Here is a 22,912-nt window from a genome sequence, read left to right as displayed (position 1 = left end):
CCTAAGATCAGCTAAGTTTCATGCATCTGCAGAAGTTAGACATTCTGCTAATATGACCTGTTGAAAGTCACATTTTAATTTTAATATTTATGCTATGAAATCCAGAAAAATAAAAACAATAATACTAGAAAAAGGTTTTCTCACTCTTAGAAAACTCATGGAAGTTCAATTTGGATGAGGTTTTTTTAATGTAAATTCCAGGCATTTTTCCCCCACCCACTTTGCTACAGCCAATATGCTCCTATATTAAGGGAAGAAATAACTGAATGATCCAGAAACATAGCTTCAAATATTGAAATTAGATTATTTTGCTCATGCTCACACACACACACACACACACACACACACACACACACAGAGTTTTAAAATCTGGGATCACTGCTCACTGAATACCATTCATGAGTAGACCATATATGAAGAATTGAGTTCAGTGAAACCACTTTACCAAATACGGGTTAACGTATTTTTAAGCCGTTCAAAAATGGAGTCTCTATTTTTTGCCCAAATAGTAATAAGTGCAATGGCCCCATCTCTACCTTGAAGAGATAATAAAAGCAACAACAACAATAATTAACATCAAATTAGCCCTTACTATGGGTCAGACTCTTTGTATTTATTAGCTCACTTAATTGTCACCACAATCTTACAAGGTGGGCACTACAATTATCCTCATTTTACAGAAAAAAAAAACCCAAAATCAGGACATTTTAATAGGATCAGTGCAACAGAGTAGTAGAGATGCTGATCTAAAATGATCAATAGAACAGGAAAGTATTTCATCAAATATTTGAGTGATTAAAACTAGTGGTAACACAGGACTCCAGTGGAAGAAAAATTCCATATGGGCCAGAATGGTTGGGAAATGGAATTTTTATGAGTATTTTAAAAGATAATCTGCTAATTCATATATTAAAAAATCATTTACTGACTGGTGTGTACTGGGAAGTGGGTATAGGTTAGAGATAAAAAACTGAGTAACAGAAAATATAAACACTACAGGGGTGCCTGGGTGGCTCAGTTGGTTAAGTATCCAAGTCTGGATTTCAGCTCAGATCATGATCTCACGGTTCCTGAGTTTGAGCCCCGTGTTGGGTGCTGCACTGACAGTATGGTGCCTGCTTAGGATTCTCTCTCTCCCCCCTCATTCATACATACATACATACATACATACATACATACATACCTTACATACATACGAAAAAATAGGTAGAGAAATAGTAAAAGGATGTTCCAGGTAGCGGTACGTCACAAAGAACTCTTAAAACAGATACATGACTTATCCTCATTATCTGTATCTTTCCCTCTCCTTTATTTTTTGCTCTCTTTTTCTCTGTTGCTCTCTGTTCTTGTCTCTCACTTTCTCATTTCTACATCTACATACTTCTAAAAAGATTTGTGGTCTACATGTTTAATGAGGTAATTAGTGTAACCATATACCTTCACTCATCTAAAATAGTTCCAATTTATGTCTACTACTCAGGTAGAAATACCGATTCCTTTTACTCTCAAAAGTGTCTTGATTTGGATGATTAACAACATGACTGTACCACAAATAATACTTGATTTTGTAGAAACTGAAAGAATAAAGAGGCAGGCATACACTCTGGTCAACACACCTACAGTTGACCATCTCTCCAAAAAATTAAAATATTTTTGACTTTCTATTACTGGAAGAAATTTTAGGCAGGAAACTACCTTCCACTAAGTCAGAGCAAGCAGTGTTTAGGGGTATGCAGCAGAATCAGGATTAGGGTAAGATAAAGACCAATTTGGAAGACAGCAGCTTCCACAGATGTTCTATTCTAAAGGACTAGGTTCAAGTTACCTAAATTTGTAGTGTATTTTACACTGGTGATATTTTATCACCCAAATCCTTAATGATTTTAAGTAAGGCCCACCAGCCCAACTCTCCCTCCATAAACTCTACCTCTGCATTTCCCAGTTCCTACTAGGTATCCTGTCTATGTCCCATGTCCAGTGTCAAAGTCACCATGACCTTCTCAATTTGTTCTTCCTCCTGTCATCCTTATTTCAGAGAACTGCAGATCATTCTATGAGCCAGCCACACAAGGCAAAAAGGAAAATTAACATCATCCTTGATAACCCTATTCTTTCACCTTTATATCTGATGAATGATTAGGTTCTGCAATCCCACCTCTTTCATAGCTGTTTTTCTTCTATGTTCTCATCTCTCCACACCCAGTGAAACTCCCTGTCTTAGTCTGGGGTTCTCTCAAAGCAGTTCTTGAGACCGGATTTGGGTGCAAGTGGTTTATCTGGGATGTGACCCCAGGAAGAACAGTGTGAATGTGGAGGAGGAGGACAGCAGGTCATTGCTATGGGCAGCTAAAGCTGCCCTCTGAGAGGCTACACAGGACACACCTTAGAACAGTGTGCCTGGGGGTGAGGGAGCTGAAGTATCAATCAACCAACTTCCATCCCTCGTTGTCAATGGCAGCTCCTGGGACATTATCTCTCTTAGCACCTTCAGAGTATGTACACAGGCCAAGCATTTTCCTTCTTCCAGAAAATGCCTTTAGAAGAAAGTCATAGGAAGCCTTTGGGGTGTTTTAGAACTTTACTCAGTGACTTCTAAATGGGCCAACCATGCTGGCCTGTTGTACCCTTATGCCAGACCCTCGTGATATCTGGTCTAGATACTGGCAAGCGCGTCCTAATGTGTCTCCTTATTTCCCATCACACACTTCCCTTCAACCTCCACACAGCTGCTGGGTGTGAGCATTCCCTGCTCAGCATGGAGTCCTTTAACGGCTCTCCAAGAACTCATGGAAATACTGCAAACTTTCTCACCTGGTTTCTGCCCAGCTCACTGCACCTTCTGCCACCTCTCTTTCCCGCATGGATGCTCTTTCATTCCTCAGTACCTTGCATACTGTGCCAAGAACTCTCCTTTTCCTTGCTCCCCCTCCTTAGTCATCTCCTCCTTTGACCCCACCCCACTGCCCACCTGGTGGGTATGCTCTTATCTTCTAAACCTTAATTTAGAAATCACCTCCTCTATGAAGTCTTTCTCTGCCCCTTAGGTAGGCTAGTCCTGCCATGCTTTGTGGCTCTCAGTGTGCCCTGTGCATAATTCTGAAGGTCTCCCCCACACTGAAGAAAGCCCCTCAAAAGTAGATACAGTGTCTCCAGTACCTTGCATAGGAGTTCTTAACATTTTCTGTGTCATGAACCCCTTTGGCAGTGTGGTGAAGCCTCTAACTCCTTCTCCAAATAATGTTTTAAATGTGTAAAATAAAATGCACAGGATTAAAAAGGAAACAAACATATCAAAACAGTATTATTAAAGTATTTTCCAAAAAGTATGATACAGGAATACAATGCTTCTTTATTAATACATTAATCAAATTACCATTTTTTTCAAATAGTGATGAACATAAACACTATTAATAATCATAATGTGATACATGAATATATCCTCAATTACTCCTACTGTGTTTTGTTACCTACATTTATTTTTTAAATTTTTTAAAATGTTTTTATTTTATTTTTGAGAGAGAGAGGGAGAGACAGAGCATGAGTAGGGGAGGAGCAGAAAGAGAAGGAGACACAGAATCTGAACTAGGCTCCAGGCTCTGAGCTGTCAACACAGATCCCAATGCAGGACTCAAACTCACAAACTGTGAGATCATGACCTGAGCCGAAGTCAGATCCCCAACCGGCTGAGCCACCCCCGCGCCCCTTGTTACCTACATTTATAATTGAAGGAAAGGATGATAAATCTCAGGTAGAGGTTAGGGAAAATAAATGTGACATTTTTACTTCTCAGCCCATGGCACCACCTATAATATACACAGACCCTTATACTTCAGTGGACCTCAGGTTAAGAGGCACTAGCAGCATGTACCTGGCTTACAAAAGGTGTTCAAACATATTTACTGAATGAGCTGCCTCTCTTTCTGTAGGCTGAATGAAAGGGCTTCTGGCATGGACTTCAAGTTCCTCTTTCTCTAAATTTCCATGATTTTATGTTTAAATTGCTCCCCAGATTTCACTGGCTTATGGGTACAAAGGCATCGCATTATTTGTAACATCTCGTTTTACTAATTCCCGTGCCCCACCGCAACCCAATACATTCGAGACTCCATCTCAGATTTTTCTCAGTCATTTCTGAGGGTCCCCAGATTTGTTTCATGTGAAACCAGAAATAATGCTAACCTCTTCTTCCTTCCTGGCCTCTCCTTGTTGATAAATGTGGCTTGAGAAGCCACTTAAGGATCATAACTTGTGGCTTCTGCTCAAGCTGAGATTCATGCCAAGGGCGATGCTTCCCAGTGCTCCCTAACATGCCAACCCTCAGGGGCCATGGTGAGGCTGCTGTCTCTTTCATCCACTTTCAGGCCACATTCCTTTTTATAGTGGAGAAGATACACTCTCCCCAGCTTTGGCTCATGTTTTGGCATCTGACCATGAAATAAGTATTACTTGGTGCCCTTATTTCAGTGTCTCTAGAAACCAACTCCTTCATTTCAGGGCTGTGCCAGAACCTTCCACTTGCCCCCATGAGACTCCTTCTCTCCAGCCCACCCTGCTTTGTGCCCTGGGAGGCTAGCATGAATGGACTGCAGAAACTCGCTCCCATGCCCTCTGGCTTATACTCTTTGGTCAATAGGCAATGAGAGGGCAGGAGAGGAGAGTAGTTGGAGTATTTCTTTTCCTTTCTCCTTCCATCAGTCTGTAGTTTGAACACAATTCTCCACTAAAGGCTGTCAGGCAACCCTCTCCTATCATCTAAGCAACTCTACCCAACAGCTGCTCCCCAACCTTGCCTTTTTAACCTTATGGGGGCAACAGCTCTCCACTGTCATTATACCCAAAGAGCTTCACCATCCCTTGTTCTCTTCTAAATCTTCCCACACTTCTGTAAATAGTCCCTTCCCTAAACTCTCCTCAAATACCCCACACATGTATGTAGGATGTAAATGCCCCACTTCCTCCTCTCACCCCCACCCTGGTTACATACAAGAATGCAGTTTCCTCACAGGGCTGATTTCTCCCATGGCTGCAGACCTATCCATACATCAGACACACCCAGACATACCTGAGTCACAGTATAGAATCACTGGCACTCATCCCTGACATTCATACAGAAAGATCATTTCACTGAGTACATTTGACACCTTTCTTTTTTGTCTGCTCTGACATCTCATTTATTCAGTCATTCACCAAGTAATCCACATTTGTGTGTACTTTCAGCTGCCTGTGCTCTTAACTATGAGACAGTATACAGACTATGGAATTTGGAGAAAACTAGATATTTCTGCCACTTACCAAGAGAGAAATCTTGGGCAAGTTACTATCCAATCCCAGTTTCCTCAAGAGCTTAGGATGGTGGCCGTGAAAATTAAATGAGCTAAGGTGTGAAAAGGTCCAAGAGCCAAATGGCAGTTGGCAGATGGAATAGGTCAGATTCCTGAGTATAGCCACTCTAAGAGACTTTTGTAAAGAAGTTATTGCAGAGTGTTCTCAGTATTAACACATATGGAGGAGTGAGGGGCACAGGACTGAGCAGAGGCATAAGGTGTAACAAAAGTCCTAGAGAACCCCAAGGGCATCTCTGGAGCTGAAACAGTCCTTCTGAGTTGTCCCACTTTGAGGCAAAAGGGCTGTCTGTTTACCACTGACGCCCAGTCATGGATGTGGGCTGCCCCCAGAAGGAGTGCCCCTCTCAATCTGAGGGCAGAAAGACAAGAGAGGTATGCAGCTGAGAGATGTTAGCTGCCAAAAGTCCCAATAAATGGAGAAATGAGTTCCTCCTCAGGGTCCTGGAGGGGAACTCTAATCAGTACACCACATTATCCACTACACTGAATATTTGTTAAATAACTTCTGGCTGTCATAACTGTCTCTTTTGATTTGCATCTCTTAAGAAGTGTGTGAGGGCACAACAACGTTGGAGAGCACCAATATCAACTGGGATAACCAGATAAAATCTTTTTTTGCATAGTGATTTCTCAAAATTGATTTATAAGGCTAGAGTTAAAAGCCATAAGGTGATTGAAGAGAGGTTTTCAAACTATGCTTCTTACAGTAGGGTCGGGTGAGATGAGAAGAGAGCCAAAGGGACAACATCATAGCTGAAAAAGTTCCAAGCTCCACCTCTATGCTTGACTTTATTGTATGTATGATTTTTCTAAAGAAAAGAGTACCCTCAGAGTACACATATATTACCTAGTAGGGGAAGAAAGCTCTTTTTTCAGGCTGTGGCTACTCACAAGGATGCCAACAGACCTGGACAACCTGGGCTGTGTGAGCAGCAGGCTCTCTGCCCCTGTTAGTTCATCAGTACACCCCAGTGCAATCAAAGTAGCATGATGGTGGAACTGAGGGGATCAGGCATGGCATGTGCAAGAAGCTGGAATAAAATAGCTTACAATATTAATTGCTCACAGGGTCTTCTGCCTCAGGAACAATACAATTCCCAGAGACCCAAGGTCCTCCCGAGAACCTTGCATAGAAAGCAACAGCCATTCTCAAAGGCTACAATATAAGACTGAGCCCTCAAGGAGCATTTCATAATTTCTAGTATCCTGGATTCATGTGGACAAGCCTTCCATTCAGAATGGAAACAGACCCATGGGAAGCAGCACCTGCTCAGAGAAGGAAAATGCTCAAGGAAGTTTCAAGCAGAGAACACAGGTTTACAGCTGGTTTATTATATACACATGCTCTGTTCTCTTTCCAGACAAACAGCATGATTGTGAATGACAATTCACCTTGAGGATTTTAAAAGAAAAATTATGAAAATGAAAGGTAGTTAATTCACCTAAAACCCTAAATACAATCAACATTCTAAGTCCACGTTATTTTGCCTTTAGACTTTTTGCTTTTGTTCCTCCCCATCCAGGAACTTCTTTTCTTCTAAGGTCTAGCTAAAAGCTCAACAACTAAATCTTTTCCAACTACCCCTACCCACATATGCCTTTCTCATCAAAAATCTTTCATTATATTTGGGTCATATAGTGATCAGAGTCATCATTATAAACATAGCTGACATTTATTAAGTGCTAATTATGTGCCTGCACTGTGCTAAACACTTTACATGGATTATCTCATTTAATCCTCAAAACAAGCCTATGAGGGAGGTCATTTTATTAACCCCATATTACATATAAGGAAGTTGAATTATTGGACCAAGATCTTTTCCCTCTCTATATGCACACTCTTGGCCATATGAGTTGTTCCCACTACCAGAGTGAAATGTTTTCCTTGCCCATTGTGTTTAGGCTCAGCCATGTGCCTTAATTTGGCCAACAGGATGTTCATAGCCATAAGTGAGCAGAACCTTAAAATGGATTTACATATAGGGAGCTTTTACTCTTATGCTTCCACCAATAACATGAAAGTATTATGTTCCAGCCAGAATCCCAGAGGGATAGCAAATTGCCAAAACTGCCAAAAATAGGCCAACCAACTAGATATTCAACTTGAAGCACAGCTGCCCAGCCTAGCTCACCTGACTCCTGTGTAATCACATGAGCAAGAATAAATTATAGCTATTTTAGGTCACTGAGTTCTGGATTGGTTTGTTACTTAGTGATACCTTAACTGATACAGGCACCAAGAGGTTAAGTTACTTGCCCAAGTTCTCACAGGTAGCAGTGGTAAGACTCAGCACAGATTGGTTTCATTTCAGTTCCCACCTTTTTAACAACTATGACTTTCATCACCACCACCACCACCACCACCACCATCATCATCATGTTCTTCTTTGCCATCCATATCCAATTACATTTACTGAATGTTTACTATGTGCCAAGTACCTTAAGAAGTACCATCCAGCTATTATCTACTGAACCCATGAACAACCCTCTGATACCAGTACTTACCACTGATCACATTTTATAGGAGGCTCACTGAAGTAAGATGCTTGCCCAAGATCACACAGCTAATAAAAGACAGAGCCATCATTCATTCAAGAGTGTTCCAACACACTACTACCTTTTGAAGAAAATCACAACTATCCTTACAGAAAAATGTTAATGATCAGTAATCCCAAGAATCTCTTCTTGCCCCAAAATTTCCAAGAGGCTGCTTCAAACCCCATATGATTGCTTTTGAAGTTTTTTTATCTTGCTTTTGAATACTTTTATGTATTAAAGTTTTTAAATACCTTAAAAATCTACTTTATTATATTAAAACTGAGGCATCGAGGGCTTAGGGAAATAATTTCACTGATTCAATTACATGCAGCAAACTAGTGGGGTATCAAAGTCCATATCCTGCATGTTCACCTTCACCATCCTGCTTGGGAGGGCAAGGGGACAGCAGTCCAATTCTGTGGAGTAGAAATGGGAATTTGGTGTCTAACTTCTTCTTAAATAGATATTTAGTCAAAATTCCTGACTTTTAGCCTGATTTTTACTCTCACATATAGAAGTATCTGAAGGCAGGGCAGGGGTGCTTTCTTGGGAGCAACCTGTGTGTAGGACTAGGGCTCCGCATTTGAAAGGTCCCCATAATTGGTTTAATGCTCTACTCTCACAATTTTCAAATCCCTCATGATTGTCTAACAAGAGGCTCTACTCTTTCATTTTGCATTGAACATTCCCCAAACTATCTAGCCAGTCTTGTGGAGGTATCTAGTGCCTCCAATTCCTAAGCTTGGGGAGATTCTTCTACACATAGTGAGTTGCTTCTCAGTTTTCCACTCTGTTGGCTATCACTTAGAACAGTCCATGGGGCCAAGAATCAGAATATTAAGATGACAGTTGAAACATGGTCATGAGTCAAACAGATCCAATGGTACCTCCATGCAATTCCAGCCCCACTAACATTGGGCTGAGGGAAGAATAAAAGCAGAACTGGTGAAAAGTTTAAGAAGCTATGAGGTTCCCTAAAGAACTAATTTCCCCTCTCTTGGACTAAACCATGCCCTTAAAGACTAGAAGGGAGTGATGTGCAAATTGTCTGCAGTTGGGTTTCAGCCATTGCTAGAGTGACCTTTCTTAATTTAGATACTCCTTATCCCATGCTTACATCATGACTCACACAAATCTTTATTGCCATGGAGGCATTCCAAATTCTCACCATACCTAAATCATCTTATCTACATAAGAAGTCATTCTGAATGGGGCACCTGGGTGGCTCAGTTGGTTAAGTGTTAGTCTCTTGGTTTTGGTTCAGGTCATGATCTCACAACTCGTGGGTTCAAGCCCTGCAAAGGGCTCTGCACTGACTGCAAAGCCTGCTTGGGATTCTCTCTCTCTCTCTGCCCCTCCCAAGCTTACATTCTCTCTCTCTCAAAATAAATAAATTAATTAATTAATTAAAAAAGTCACTCTGAATGAATAACACTATTTTGACCCTGGGGATAACACAGAATAATTGTGCAGTTATTTTAATAAAAATAAATCATGAATTAGCTCCTCCCTCCTCTTTCTCCATCTTTATAAATAACAGAGTTAATATAGAGCCTTATAATAAAAAGTATCAGGGAAAGGTAGGAGTCATATAAAATATCAATCTTAATGTCAAAGGGGTAGGGGCAAGTTAATTGTTCCCCCTGCCCCCACCTTTGTCTTACATGTGAAACATTAAGAAATGGAGAGATTAAATCAACGGAAATACATGTTGGTTACAAAAAAAAAAGTGACTCTTTTACCCCATGAGATAGGAAAGACTAAAACCTCTATAAAGGTGAACTAATAGGAAACTATAAATGAATTGTGTTGCCACATAGAGTCATCTGAAAAAGTTTTATTAAAAACGCCTCCAAAGTATATTACATTTTATATTATACCAGGTGGAGCTAGGATGAGGGAGGGAGTTTATAGAGGAACTGTTGAACACAATTTTATTAGAATGCTTGTTCCCTTGATTATAATAAGGAGAGAAATAGGACTTATTGGTTTGGTTATTTGAAACATGCACATGCACACTTTCTCACACAACTCTAGCTTTAAGCAGGGTGAAAGTTCCTTTCTTCAGCTGAGAGTGAACCTGAAAATGTTTTATTACTATTACAGGAAACCCTATTTAAGTATCGTCTTTATGAAATGCTCCCATTGTTAAGAAGCATTCTTGGTTCCATTTGCAGCTATTATGATGGTAAATACTGATGAAACATAGGAGATTGTTCATAATACAAAGAAAGACCAACAAGCAGCCTTCAAGGGATTTAAAAATCAGGTAGATAGACATTTTAGAATGTCAAGGTAATCTATCATATGTAACATGGGGAGAGGAAAAAGAAAAAAGACATATTCTTTCATGTTTCATTCCTTAAGGGGGACATCTAAAACACATATCTATTTAACATGGCTCGGAAATTAAAGTTATGATATCAATAACATATACCTAACCACATGTTAGGATGAAGAAAGAGTGTATCTTGGAATACAGGAGTCTTCCTTGTGCAAATCCCATTAGGACCCATAGGGAGTTATTCATGCATCCAAATCCCTCCAGTCCTTTCCCTCTCCACCCCCAAACACAGACACCCTTGTTCTGAATGATCCGTGTATTTATCTATTTCACATAAATCAAGAATTTAATAAAAAAAATCCACCAACATGGCCATTTGAGACATGAATCATGAGTGCTGTACGTATAAATCATATAAACCTTAAAAGCATTTATGATATAGACCCTTTCATGCAAACCGCCCAAATGTTTTAGAGAACTAAATCATACAGAAAGAGGAAAATGTAGTAAATAAAATGGAAAACCAATGGTTAACCAAACTAATGAACAAAATGTCTAGATGCCTCTCATCTCTGAATGGATTCCTTAGAAATTTTAACTGCAACAGGATTTTCAAGGGACCATTACATACAGTAAGGCAACTGAATATATTTGTAGTCAAAGATTTCTTTGAGAAATGCTTCTGGAAAAAAAATTAAAACTTCTAACACACACACAATAAAGGACAATGGATTTAGAAGAATATATTAGAAATAAAAAGAGTCAGTGAAGAAATATTCACTTCATATTACTGATGTATTACGCAGAAAACTGTTTACAATTCCACTAACTCCAAATCCTCCTGTTTAAAAACATGGTTTTTTTCCCCTCTGAGTGATTATTTTTAATTCATTCCCTTTGCCAGGAAGGTCTACTGCACTATAAAAATCAGTTTTCAATTACCTGCCATAAATTTCAAGCATGTCTCCTAACTTTGTAACCTCCTAAATTGGTGATGATCTGCATATATTGTTGGACTATCATGAGGAAGGCTTTTTATGCCACTGGATGAGAGCAAAAGTCCTTCCCATATTTTTCTCTTCAACAACATATGTGCATGTATTTATTTTTTGGTATTTCCTCTCTATCTGATTCTCCTATTTCCTGAAGTATTTAGCTCTTTCTGAGTTGATTCTGTTTGTCTATTTATTTTGTGTCTCCTTCACTAGACTGAGAGCTTCCTGACCACAGGTACTTATTCTTTTATCATTATATCACCTAACATCATTTCTGGCATCATAGGTGCTACAGGTGCAATAGACAGATGGATATACAGAATAACTCTGTGAGTAGAATCAATAGTTAGGCAGCAGATACAAGTGACCAAGGCCCATATTTTTGGATGTATCCAGTTTACTAAACAGAAGATGAGGTTCTTCATGTGGTCTGTGCACAGCCTTCCACCATTATCAGTCTTTTCAGAGGTTGGGTCAGCAGAAGCCCTTCTCAGGATAGGCATGTCCAATGACTGGTCAGTGTGGAAGTACAAAGGGCTTGCCCATCATAACCACTTGGAACAACTCTGAAGGGCCATTTTAGCTCCAGAGCTCCCCATAAGTTTGGCCAAGGCTGCTGCTGGCAGGCCTGCATCACAGCTCGACTCTTCCATGTGCCCACTCCTACTCTGTAGTGCCCTGCAAAAAAAAAAAAACATCTAAAAAGCAGGAACTCAGGTACAAAAATGACTCCGGTTACTTCTTTTGGCCATAAAGTCAAGTGCCCTCACCTTCTGACTCTCATGACCACCAGCAAGTTACAAGACAAAGCAAACATCAGAACGGATACAACATAGCTATAGATTTGAGGAAGGAGATGATGCATCTGGATTATAAGTAGACAGGGTGTGCTATAAAGCCCATGGCTGCCAAGTCTGACCTCAGACAATGTGGCCACTGGAGTAAATTAACCAGCCTGCCTCATCCTGCCTGGTTTAGAGGACTTTCTGGAAGATCTTTGCTTGGAAACAAGCACCTCCATCTGGCCTCATCAGAGAAACAAGGGCCTCATATGAGGGTCTTTTCAAATGCTGCACCTGCCCTAGTATGTCCTCAGGCTCTCCTTCTAGTTCCCAGGGCCTCAGTTTACCCACCTGTACATATTTCCTACATTACTTCAAAGAGGTGCTTGGAGATTTAATTAATGTTTGTCAAGCATATCTTATATGAAAGGAATCATGTGCAGTAAGTTCAAAGTAGTCTTGGCCCTGCTGTTTCTTTCATGTGTGCTTAGAAGATCTTTCAGCCTTGATAAGAACTGAAAGAAAGAAAGAAAGAAAGAAAGAAAGAAAGAAAGAAAGAAAGAAAGAAGGCAGGCAAGCCAGTTGCTCAAGTGCTTGGATTTGGGTCCTTGCATTGTGATGCTCTCAGCATTTTCTCTAGATACCACAGTAAAATGAATAAAAATCAGCTAAACAAATGGTTCTATGAATCATACCACTATTCTCTAAATGGCCAAGGTTTAAAAGCATTAAGGGCCATTCTAACATCCCCCTACTTTGTCACTACTACCCATGACACATACAAACATACCCAATCATCAATGTTCAGTGATTATTTCTACCACTTCATTTCTTCCCTTGTCCCCTCTCTCTAGATTTCCTGAGGGTAACTTCTTCAGGTCCCTATCACTTCCTCTGTAGTTCTGAATCTTCCAGTCTGACAAATTTCAGATTAGGCAAACCTCTCGCAACAATGAGACAGCATTTCTTCAAATGTTTACATGTTTGTGTCTATCTCATGCTTGAGTCTCTTATGAGAGTCCCACTACTTCAGTCTACAATCCAAAATTTTAGGAAGATATTCAAGATACATCATAAAATGGTCTCTATTTGCATCTCCAACATCATGTTCACCACCATCTCCAACATACACACAGCCCTGCTTTTAGTTATCCAAGGGTTTAAGGGCATCATCTCTAAAACAGTGGACACAATGCTTCAGTCCTCCTTAATCATATAAATCTTGGTTTTTGTTTTGTTCATCAATACTTATCACCCTCCTGACCCAACATATATTCCTACTTTCCTAATCTATGCATATTTTCACCATACCTGGATTGTAGAATAATCATTTTCTTATGCAATTTACCCACTAGTCTATAAATTCCTTAAGGAAAGGGATGGTATCGGTCATCTCTGTATCTTCAGTGTTCCTAGCAACCTAGAGGTGTTCAATACATATTTATCAAAAAAAATACATATGATTAAGCAGGGAGAGGGAGATGAGTTCAGACATTTCTAAAACCTATGGATCTTAGAAGCATCCTCATTTTTAACCAGAAATGAAAAGTACACTAAGCAAGAGGATTCTTGGTTTGGGAATGGACAATTTCAAAAAATAGATATAGAATAGGATGGAGACTCTTATGATTATTTTAATTTAAAAGCTTCTAAAATTATGGTTACCAAAGGGGAGGTGGGTGGGAGGATGGGTGAACAGATGATGGGGATTAAAAAGTATACTTATCATGATGAACACTGAGTTAGGTACAGAATTGTTGAATCACTATATCATACACCTGAAACTAATAAAACATTGTATGTTAATTAGTGGAATTAAAATGAAAAGCTTAATTTAAAAAAGCTTCTAAGACAAATTCTTGCAAATTATCACTAAGTTTCATTGGCAACATAAGGATGCCAAACAGGGGAATCAGCTGCTTGGATCAAGAAGGGAATAACGATTGATTAATTAATCTTCAACTACGTTCACTATGGGGACAATCAGTGTGGTGCCCTCATTCAGAGTGGGAATAAAAACAGAATCTAGATTATAGCTGGGTTCTAGACCTTGGGTTCTCAAATGTGGCTGACCATTGGAATCATTTGGGAAGCTGCTTAAAAATAGATGGTTGGGCTCCATTTGTGACTTAATGAAGCAGATTTCAGGGGGATATCCCAGGGATTTGTATTATAAAAATGGCTTCCAGCTGATTCTGAGGATAAGCCAAGTTGAGAAAATGAACCTATGATTGATTCATTCATTTATTCATTCAAAAATTTACTCATTCACTGGGTCTTTATACACATATTTGTTTATTCAATGAAGATTGAGAAGAGAAGGGAAAGAGGGGACAGAGAGAACAGTCCTCTAATCCTCTTTCCTGATGCACTGTTTCGTCTGTTCTTCAAGTTGCTCCTGGTTTTCACTAGTTTTGTTTTTGCCTTTTGGTTTTTTTTTCTCTATTTTTTCCTCTATTTCTTAATGTAGAGATGCTCCAAAACTACAAACCCTCCTTTCTTTTTCCAGGATTATCTTCCCTAAAGAGTGACCTGAAGAGTGCACCTTTTCTAAGCATCAGAATTCCCCATAGAAAATATTAACAAGTCTATGAAAAATTATATTTCCCCCTGTTCTTTCCTTTTCTCCCTTCCCTTGCCCCAGGCTGGCATCAAGGTTCTACAGCCACAGAGGTCTGAAGGACACGGAAGGTTATTACTCCTGGCAAAGGAAGCCTTAAATTCCAATGAACAAATGAACATAAGCACGCTAGTCCTGAGAGAGTACCAACCTTTGCTTCAATCTTTTAGATAGATATAGAACTGGATGAGTCATAAAATTCAGGGGAGCTTAAACCTAAAGGGAGGGAAGCTAGAGCAAGGAGAAAAATGACTTTTCAAATAATTGAGGGAAACTACTGGAGAAGAAAAAAGTTTTAAAAGATTTTCTAGGTATGGTGGGCTCAGGTTTTCTCTGAGTCTTAGATATTTATGGAAACAAATCAGGAATATTAGATAATATCAAAACATGTTCAAGATGACTTTGCTTTAGAGAAAAACATGCATTTTTAAATTCAGCCACATGATTCCCAAAAGTATCTCTTCATCATCACTAGCCCCATTTGATTAACCCCAATGAAGTTAACCAAATGATGAATTTACACTGATATCTTCAGCACCCAGTCTCTAAATCTTCAGCTTTGTAATTTAACAAATGTACATGTGAGCCTTAGGAATAAATTAATCTAAGAAAGAACTAGATCTGTTTAGTATGTGTGATGTACCAATTCTGCAAGAGGGGCCTTCCCAAGAAACAGGATTGAATTTTGTAACCATTCTTCCTTAAAGTAGTCTGGCTCAGTAGTTGACTCTAGGGGGTTTGGTATTATTCTGTCCTGATTTGCTAAGAAATCCTCCACCCTCAGCTGGGTGACCTAATTTAACCTCTTTGTGCCTCTGTTTCCTGATCTTTAAAATACAGAAAATAATAAGACCTGCTTTTTGTGTTATAATGAGGATTTCATGTGTTAGTACAAGTGAAAATGCTCAGGATGACTGTCTGGCACAAAGTAAGAAATTAATACATAGAAGTTAAAATTTTTATGGTCCTCTTATAGTTAAGGAAACTGAAGCTCAGAATTGATAACTTGCTCAAGACTTTAGTAAGTGGAAAATCCCTTTGTAGGGCTGGTGAAATTTGGTGTGTGGAGGGGGTAAGTATCTCTTTTTCACTTCACAGACTCGCTTATATCTAGATACGTAAAAAATGATATAACTAATCATATTATAGAAATATAAGGGGCACTTGGGTGGCTCCGTCGGTTTGGCATCCAACTCCTGATTTTGGCTCAGATCATGACCCCAAGGTTATGGGATTGAGCCCTGTATCAGGTTCTGTGCTGAGCGTGGAGCCTGCTTAAGATTCTTTCTCTCTCCCTCTGCCCCTCTTCCCTGGTCTCTCTAAAAAATGGGGGAAAATATGAAAATACCTGAATAATTACCCTACTGTAACCTTAGCTAAAACTTACATTGTTTCCTTTTCCCTTTCTCCACATGCATTGTTTTGCAAAACTGTAAACTCCATATACAATCTTGTGGTTGACATTTTATTTAGCATTATATCATGATCATTTTTGCATTATATCCACAACTGTCATTTTTCAAGGCTGCAAATTATTCTTTCTGGTAAACATCCATAATGGGCATAATTATTTTGGGATTCGTACACTGTTACCCTCATCCCCATCTTAGCACTCCCAATTTATTTATTTATTTATTTTTCTATTGTCATGTTTTTTTTTATTTTATTTATTTTTAATATATGAAATTTACTGTCAAATTGGTTTCCATACAACACCCAGTGCTCATCCCAAAAGGTGCCCTCCTCAATACCCATCAACTACCCTCCTCTCCCTCCCACCCCCCATCAACCCTCAGTTTGTTCTCAGTTTTTAACAGTCTCTTATGCTTTGGCTCTCTCCCACTCTAACCTCTTTTTTTTTTTCCTTCCCCTCCCCCATGGGTTTCTGTTAAGTTTCTCAGGATCCACATAAGAGTGAAACCATATGGTATCTGTCTTTCTCTGTATGGCTTACTTCACTTAGCATCACACTCTCCAGTTCCATCCACGTTGCTACAAAAGGCCATATTTCATTTTTTCTCATTGCCATGTAGTATTCCATTGTGTATATAAACCACAATTTCTTTATCCATTCATCAGTTGATGGACATTTAGGCTCTTTCCATAATTTGGCTATTGTTGGAGTGCTGCTATAAACATTGGGGTACAAGTGCCCCTATGCATCAGTACTCCTGTATCCCTTGGATAAATTCCTAGCAGTGCTATTGCTGGGTCATAGGGTAGGTCTATTTTTAATTTTCTGAGGAACCTCCACACTGCTTTCCAGAGCGGCTGCACCAATTTGCATTCCCACCAACTTAGCACTCCCAATTTAAACACAAGTTCATAGAAAAGGAAAATGAGACTTGCCTTGAATGACACCACAACGATTACTAGAAGCAGAACTGAAACTTTGATTCCTGACTTTTATTTACTTATTTGTTTCAACCAAAGTATAACTAATAGTACTATATTAGTTTCAGGTGTACAATATAGTGATTCAACAATTCTATACATTACTCGGTGCTCTTCAAGTTAAGTATACTGTTAATCCCCTCACCTGTTTCACCCACCCCCCCAACCCACCTCCCCTCTAGCAACTACCAATTTGTTCTCTGTATTTAAGAGTCTGGTTTTTTTTGTCTGTCTCTTTTTTTCTTTGTTTATGATTTGTTTCTTAAATTCCACATGTAAGTGAAATCATATGGTATTTGTCTTTCTCTGACTTATTTCACTTAGAATCATAATCTCTAAAATTCATTCATGTTGTTGCAAATAGCAAGATCTCATTATTTTTTATGGCTGAGTAACAGATCATTGTATTTATATACCACATCTTTTTTTATCCATTCATCTATGGATGAACACTTGGGTTGCTTCCATACCTTGGCTATGATAAATAATGCTGCAATAAACACAGGGGTGCACTTATCTTTTCAAATTAGTGTTTTTGTTTTCCAAAATAAATAAAAACTCAACACCCAAAATACAAATAATCCAATTTAAAAAATGGGAGAGAACCTTAATAACCATTGTTTCAAAGAAGATATACAAATGGCCAACAGACACAAGAAAAGATGTTCAACATCACTCATCATCAGGGAATTGCAAATCACTACCACAAAAAGATATCACCTCACATCTGTCAGGAAAGCTAGAGACATGAAGACAAGAAATAACAAGTGTTGGAGAGGATGTGCAGAAAAAGGAACACTCGCACTGTCGGTGAGAATGTGAATTGGGGCAGTCAATGTGGCAAACAGTATGGAGGCTCTTTTAAAAATTAAAAGTAGAATTATCACATGATCTAGTAACTCCACTACTGGGTATTTACCCAAAGAAAATGAAAGCACTGAGTCCTGAAAGCACTGAGTTCTGACTCTTTTTCTAGTTCTCTTAGCTCCACTCTTAAAATGTTCAGAAGGATACCCTCTGCCCACCTTTCAGGTCAATGTAATTGCCACATGAGATAATGTATGCACTAAATCTTGGAAAATGTCATTGGTATCTTTTTTTTTTTCTGGGGGGGGGGGGTGGTGCTGGGTGTTTTCTATGCTGGTGTTCCCAAAAGGCAAATAAAGATTTAAACACTGGTCGATGCTAGCATGCTATGGAAAAGACAATATGGAACGTGTCATAACATTGCCTATTCAGAGTCCAGAATATCCCTTCATTAGCTACTTGAGCTGTCTTAGAACAGTAACTGAAGCTCTGGAAAACCATATGGACCATCAGAAAGAAAAAAAGTCTCCAGTAGTTATTCTTCTTGGTTAATGTCAGTTCAAATGTCTCTGGTCCTGCAAGTGAACAACTTCTTAGACTTTTGAAGCAGTCTTCCAAAGCTATCAGAAAGGGAAAAGGAGAAGCACAACTCAAGGCAGTTGGATTTCATTAACAAACAGCTCTGCATCTCCATCAACTACTTAGCTCTATGCTTACATCATGTCCCCCATTTTCCTACAAAACTACTCTTCTGATTGGAGCTACAGCTGTGTTGGGCCTCACTGGACTGGCCCTGGCTGTGAACTTCCCTGTGGGGATCAAGAAGAACGTTTATACCTCCTCTGCCCAGTCATGAAGGAGCACCCTGACTACACACTCAGCCTGGTCTGGCACGAGCACCCACTTCCAGTCTAGACGGCAGCCTAAGAGAGGGGCTAATGCTAGGTTTCACCAGACTGAGCCTCGCATTTGTCATGGCTCTGCCCACGGTGATTCCTTTGATCTTGATCCTAGCAAACCACAGTCATCGACAAAGGTAAAATGGATTCCTGCTTCTGAAAAGCTTTGATGGAAATTCCCGTGATTCCCAATTGCCTCCCTAGCCTCTTTCTGCTCCTTTAGATTTACCTGCAACATTTAGCCCTAAATCCAGCTGTAAATCTAGCATTAGAGAGGCTATCAAGCCAGCATGAATCATTTGCCGCTCCACTGTGGATATCCGGGGCCACAGCTGACCCATTTGCGAAAGTACATGATCATCTTTACTTAGCCAGGCACCCTAATCATAGATTCCAGGCTCAGCATTCTTCATTTAATTTTCTCTGAGAACTGCCTAGGCTGTGATCTGATCCTCGGAGAGGGGCAATCATTTCTAAAGGGCAGATTGTTAGAAAAGTTTGCAATTAAAAACAACAACAAATATATGCAGGCTCTTTGTGGTTATGGTGAAGGAATGTGCCAGGCATGCATGCATGCTGCTGTCATCTCTAGGCTCTCTCCTAAAAACAAGACCTAGTCTCTGGGCTCTCTGCAACACTGTGTTCTGTTTGTTTCCTGTGTCAAGAAAGGAACTAAATTGAAGTAGGTTTACTTGGTTCATAGGCTTCAGGTTAGGGCCACAGGCTCCACCGATTAAGTACAGCCAAATTCATGAAAATCATAGCAGTTTGGAGGTGATGTCTAACCCTCTCATTTTACAAATGAGGGTACTGAAATCCAGCAAAGGAAAAAAGATTGCTGGAGTCCCAAGTGAGTTAGCAACAGAGTTGATCTTAAACTTAGTTCTTTTGATGCCCAAGCCAGTGCCTGTGTCCTAAGCCAAAGGGTCAGTCCAGTGGGCAGCATTTTCTGATGTAGGAGAGAAAACCATCCTTTCATCCTGAACCTGTGAAGTGCTCATTTCAATTTACACCCAGAACCTTGGGGGCCATTTACAATGTCTTTCTTACGGGGGTCAGCCCTGTAACCAGCACACCCAGAAGTGAAAAAATCCACAGAGTATTTATTAACATTTTAACTTAGGACTGAGGGGGCACCTGGGAGGCTCAGTCGGTCAAGTCTGACTTCGGCTCAGGTCATGATCTCGTGGTTCATGAGTTCAAGCCCCACATCAGGCTCCATGCTCACAGCTCGGAGCCTGGAGCCTTCTTCAGGTTCTGTGTCTCCCTCTCTCTCTGCTCCTCCCCTGCTTGCACTCTGTCTCTCTCTCTCAAAAATAAATAAACATTAAAAAAAACTTAAGACTGAGGAAAGAGGAGAGTTAGCCCTTCTAGATACAGATTTCAAGCTTCTCAAGACCCAGATAACAGACAAACGTACACGTGCAAATCCCCTCCCCCACTATACCTCACACACACACACAGTTGATACCATGTGCCCTCCCTCATTCCCAAAGCAAAAGAATGGGCATGTTGTGTTTAATAACCTCATTTAAGAAGAAAGACATCATCATTTTCCCTTTTGGGCATTTTTTTTCCTGCCAAATGGTGGGGGGAGCAGAGAAAGAAAGAAACTTGCTTAGGGATCAAAATATCTGCTAGAGAAGGAATTTAAGAGGATGCTGGCAGTTGGCTTTCTGTGGAGGGAGACAGTGGTGGTGTGAACTGTCATTCTCAAGGCAGGCACGCTGGGGAACAGTGCAGAGGAAAGTGGGCAGCGCAGCATTTGACAGGTGCCTGGCTCTTGCTCCCACTGGCCAGGGCAATCATCAGCTCTGCTCTGCTTGGCTCCCTTGAACAAAAAGTTAGGAGCCAGCTGCTTTTTGGACTTAACTCTTAAATCTGCAAGTCCCTCTGCTCTATTCAGTTGAGACACCCCCAGCAGGGAGCAAAATGAGGTACTGGCTAACACTTTCATGCCTCAGAGTAAAAGCACACTGAGGAAGCAGTTTTGAAGATGCAACTGAGAAGGCCCTGTGGGCAGAAGAGAAAGAAAAGAAGATGATTTTGTTTCACTTAATGATTAAAAAGAAATGACCTCCATACCTGGAAGAAGCATCCTAATGTTAATGGTGCCACACAGGGATCCCTTCTCACCTGCTTCCAGCATGCAGTTACCACGTCAACACAAGAAGGCTTGTTGACCAGACTCCAGGGTCAACACTGCTCCCTACCAGACCAATTTTGCACTGATGAGTATCCATGATTCTCTATCATACTATTTGTGTTTGTTGTTTCTGTTTTCCTGGATGGTCTTCCTTCTCCATGTTTATACTCTTGAGCTACTGATTATAGTTGCCTTTCCCTACTCTACTCTAATCAGATACTTCTGGAGGTCAACCTCACTGCAGGCCAGACAGGTAGGAGGGATGTGGATCCTGGTTTTTGACTTCCCCTTCACACACTGAGCAACACTTGGTCAAAAGACCATGACCAAACTGGAGTGTCAGTCCTGTAAGATGGCCAGTGCCTCTCCTTTGGAGCGCCCAGCTCAGAGATTTCTAGTTCCAAAGTTACCTCCCAATGAGAATGGTAGTGTTGCAACTTTCATTAGTATTTTATACAGGACAGCCACTTCAGAACTTTACCCACTCAAGACCATGAAATTTTATCTTTTAAAAGAGTCATAGTAGAGGCAGCTGGGTAGCTCAGTCAGTTAAGCATCTGATTTCGGCTCAGGTCATGATCCTGGGGTCTGTGCTGGCAGCTCAGAGCCTGGAGCCTGCTTCATATTCATTCTCTCTCTCTCTCTCTCTCTCTCTCTCTCTCTGCCCCTCCCCCGCTCATGCTCTGTCTCTCTCAAAAATAAACATTAAAAAAATTTTTTAAAGAGTCACAGGAGGGGCGCCTGGGTGGCTCAGTCGGTTAAGTGGCCGACTTCGGCTCAGGTCACGATCTCGCGGTCCGTGAGTTCGAGCCCCGCGTCAGGCTCTGTGCTGACAGCTTAGAGCCTGGAGCCTGTTTCGGATTCTGTGTCTCCCTCTCTCTCTGACCCTCCCCCGTTCATGCTCTGTCTCTCTCTGTCTCAAAAATAAATAAACATTTAAAAAAAATAAAAAAAAATAAAGAGTCACAGGAAATGAACTCATAAACACGCCACTAGTGTTCTTGACTAAATGCAAGCTCAGCAATTAGCAAAGCTTCTTTTTAGCCTTAGAAAACTTTAACGAAAAACTTACTCTCAAGAGATAAACTGGAGATCACTCTGGTTGGAGAAACTTAGGGTACCCCATGCTTTTTGCCTTATGTTCCACAAAGCATGGTTTAGGAAACTAATTTGTCCTAGTGCTGCCCCCTCTGGGGAACATGTTCCTTTCATGCCTGTCTTCAGATTCTTCTGTTTATTTCACAAAACTTAGATTCTTATGACTTCATTAAAAACTACATCAAACAACTTTACTTCTTCTCCAGGTTTTTGGTTTTTTTTTTCTTGTTTTGTTTTGTTTCAGTAATTATCTGCCTATTCCCCAATATAACACTCCTCATCAGGTTCCTTATGTTTTCATTAAAGTCTTCTCCTTATTCACTAGCCTTCCCTGGATGTCATTCTTTCTCTTCCTTATTTGATATGTTCTTATGCAGCTGGGTCTTGCTTCTAAATCACTTCTTTCTAGCACTATCATCCCACAGAAATGCTTAATTTAGTATTTTGTATTTGAAATGTTGCACAAAGTGTCAGAGAAGTGAAATGACTTGCTCAAGATCATACCACTAGTGGCATAACAAAGATAGAACTCAAGCCTCTGGAAATCTGTTCAGCTCACTCCTTCCCTCTTACTCCTCCACTGACTCTAACTTCACTCTAGTCCACATCTGTATAGCTTCAGTCACATGGCTCCTCTGGGTATCCTGACTCTCTCTATAAAATAAGCAGGTCACTCTAGTAATTTCTACTGTTGCCTTCTAAGCTCCATCTTTTTATAAAAAATGGAATGGTTAAGATCATTGACCCTGGCCAAACCACTCAGGTTTTATTCCATTGGAGGTAAACCTCTTTTGACAACTCTCAAGTATCCAGGTAACTTTCTATTAAACTGTTTCCCCTTGCACATACTTCTGTCTCCAGCCCTGGCCAAAGCCCAGGCATGCAGAAGTGGCAAACTGCTTGGAGGAAGGCTTTCCAAAGATCTTGGAAGTTTCAAGAAAGCCTTTTGTGGTATTTCTGGCCCAGCCAGAATCAGGAAGTACCAGATCACTCACAAGGAAACT

The 22,912-nt window shown here is 40.3% G+C and overlaps 1 long non-coding RNA gene across 1 annotated transcript in view; it reads right to left on the bottom strand.

Moving 5' to 3' along the window:
* Positions 1–9,761: 9,761 nt before the first annotated feature.
* Positions 9,762–22,912, bottom strand: part of LOC122214956 — a 110,444-nt gene continuing 97,293 nt past the window's right edge. Inside the window, exon 3 of the long non-coding RNA XR_006200166.1 lies at positions 9,762–11,840. This is a non-coding gene — a long non-coding RNA (uncharacterized LOC122214956). The remainder of the gene's footprint in view (positions 11,841–22,912) is intronic.

The sequence above is a fragment of the Panthera leo genome, chromosome A3 (genome assembly GCF_018350215.1).
Source record: "Panthera leo isolate Ple1 chromosome A3, P.leo_Ple1_pat1.1, whole genome shotgun sequence".
Classification (NCBI taxonomy): Eukaryota; Metazoa; Chordata; class Mammalia; order Carnivora; family Felidae; genus Panthera; species Panthera leo.
Note: the sequence above shows the minus strand (reverse complement) of the source record. Positions and strands in the feature narration are given on the sequence as shown.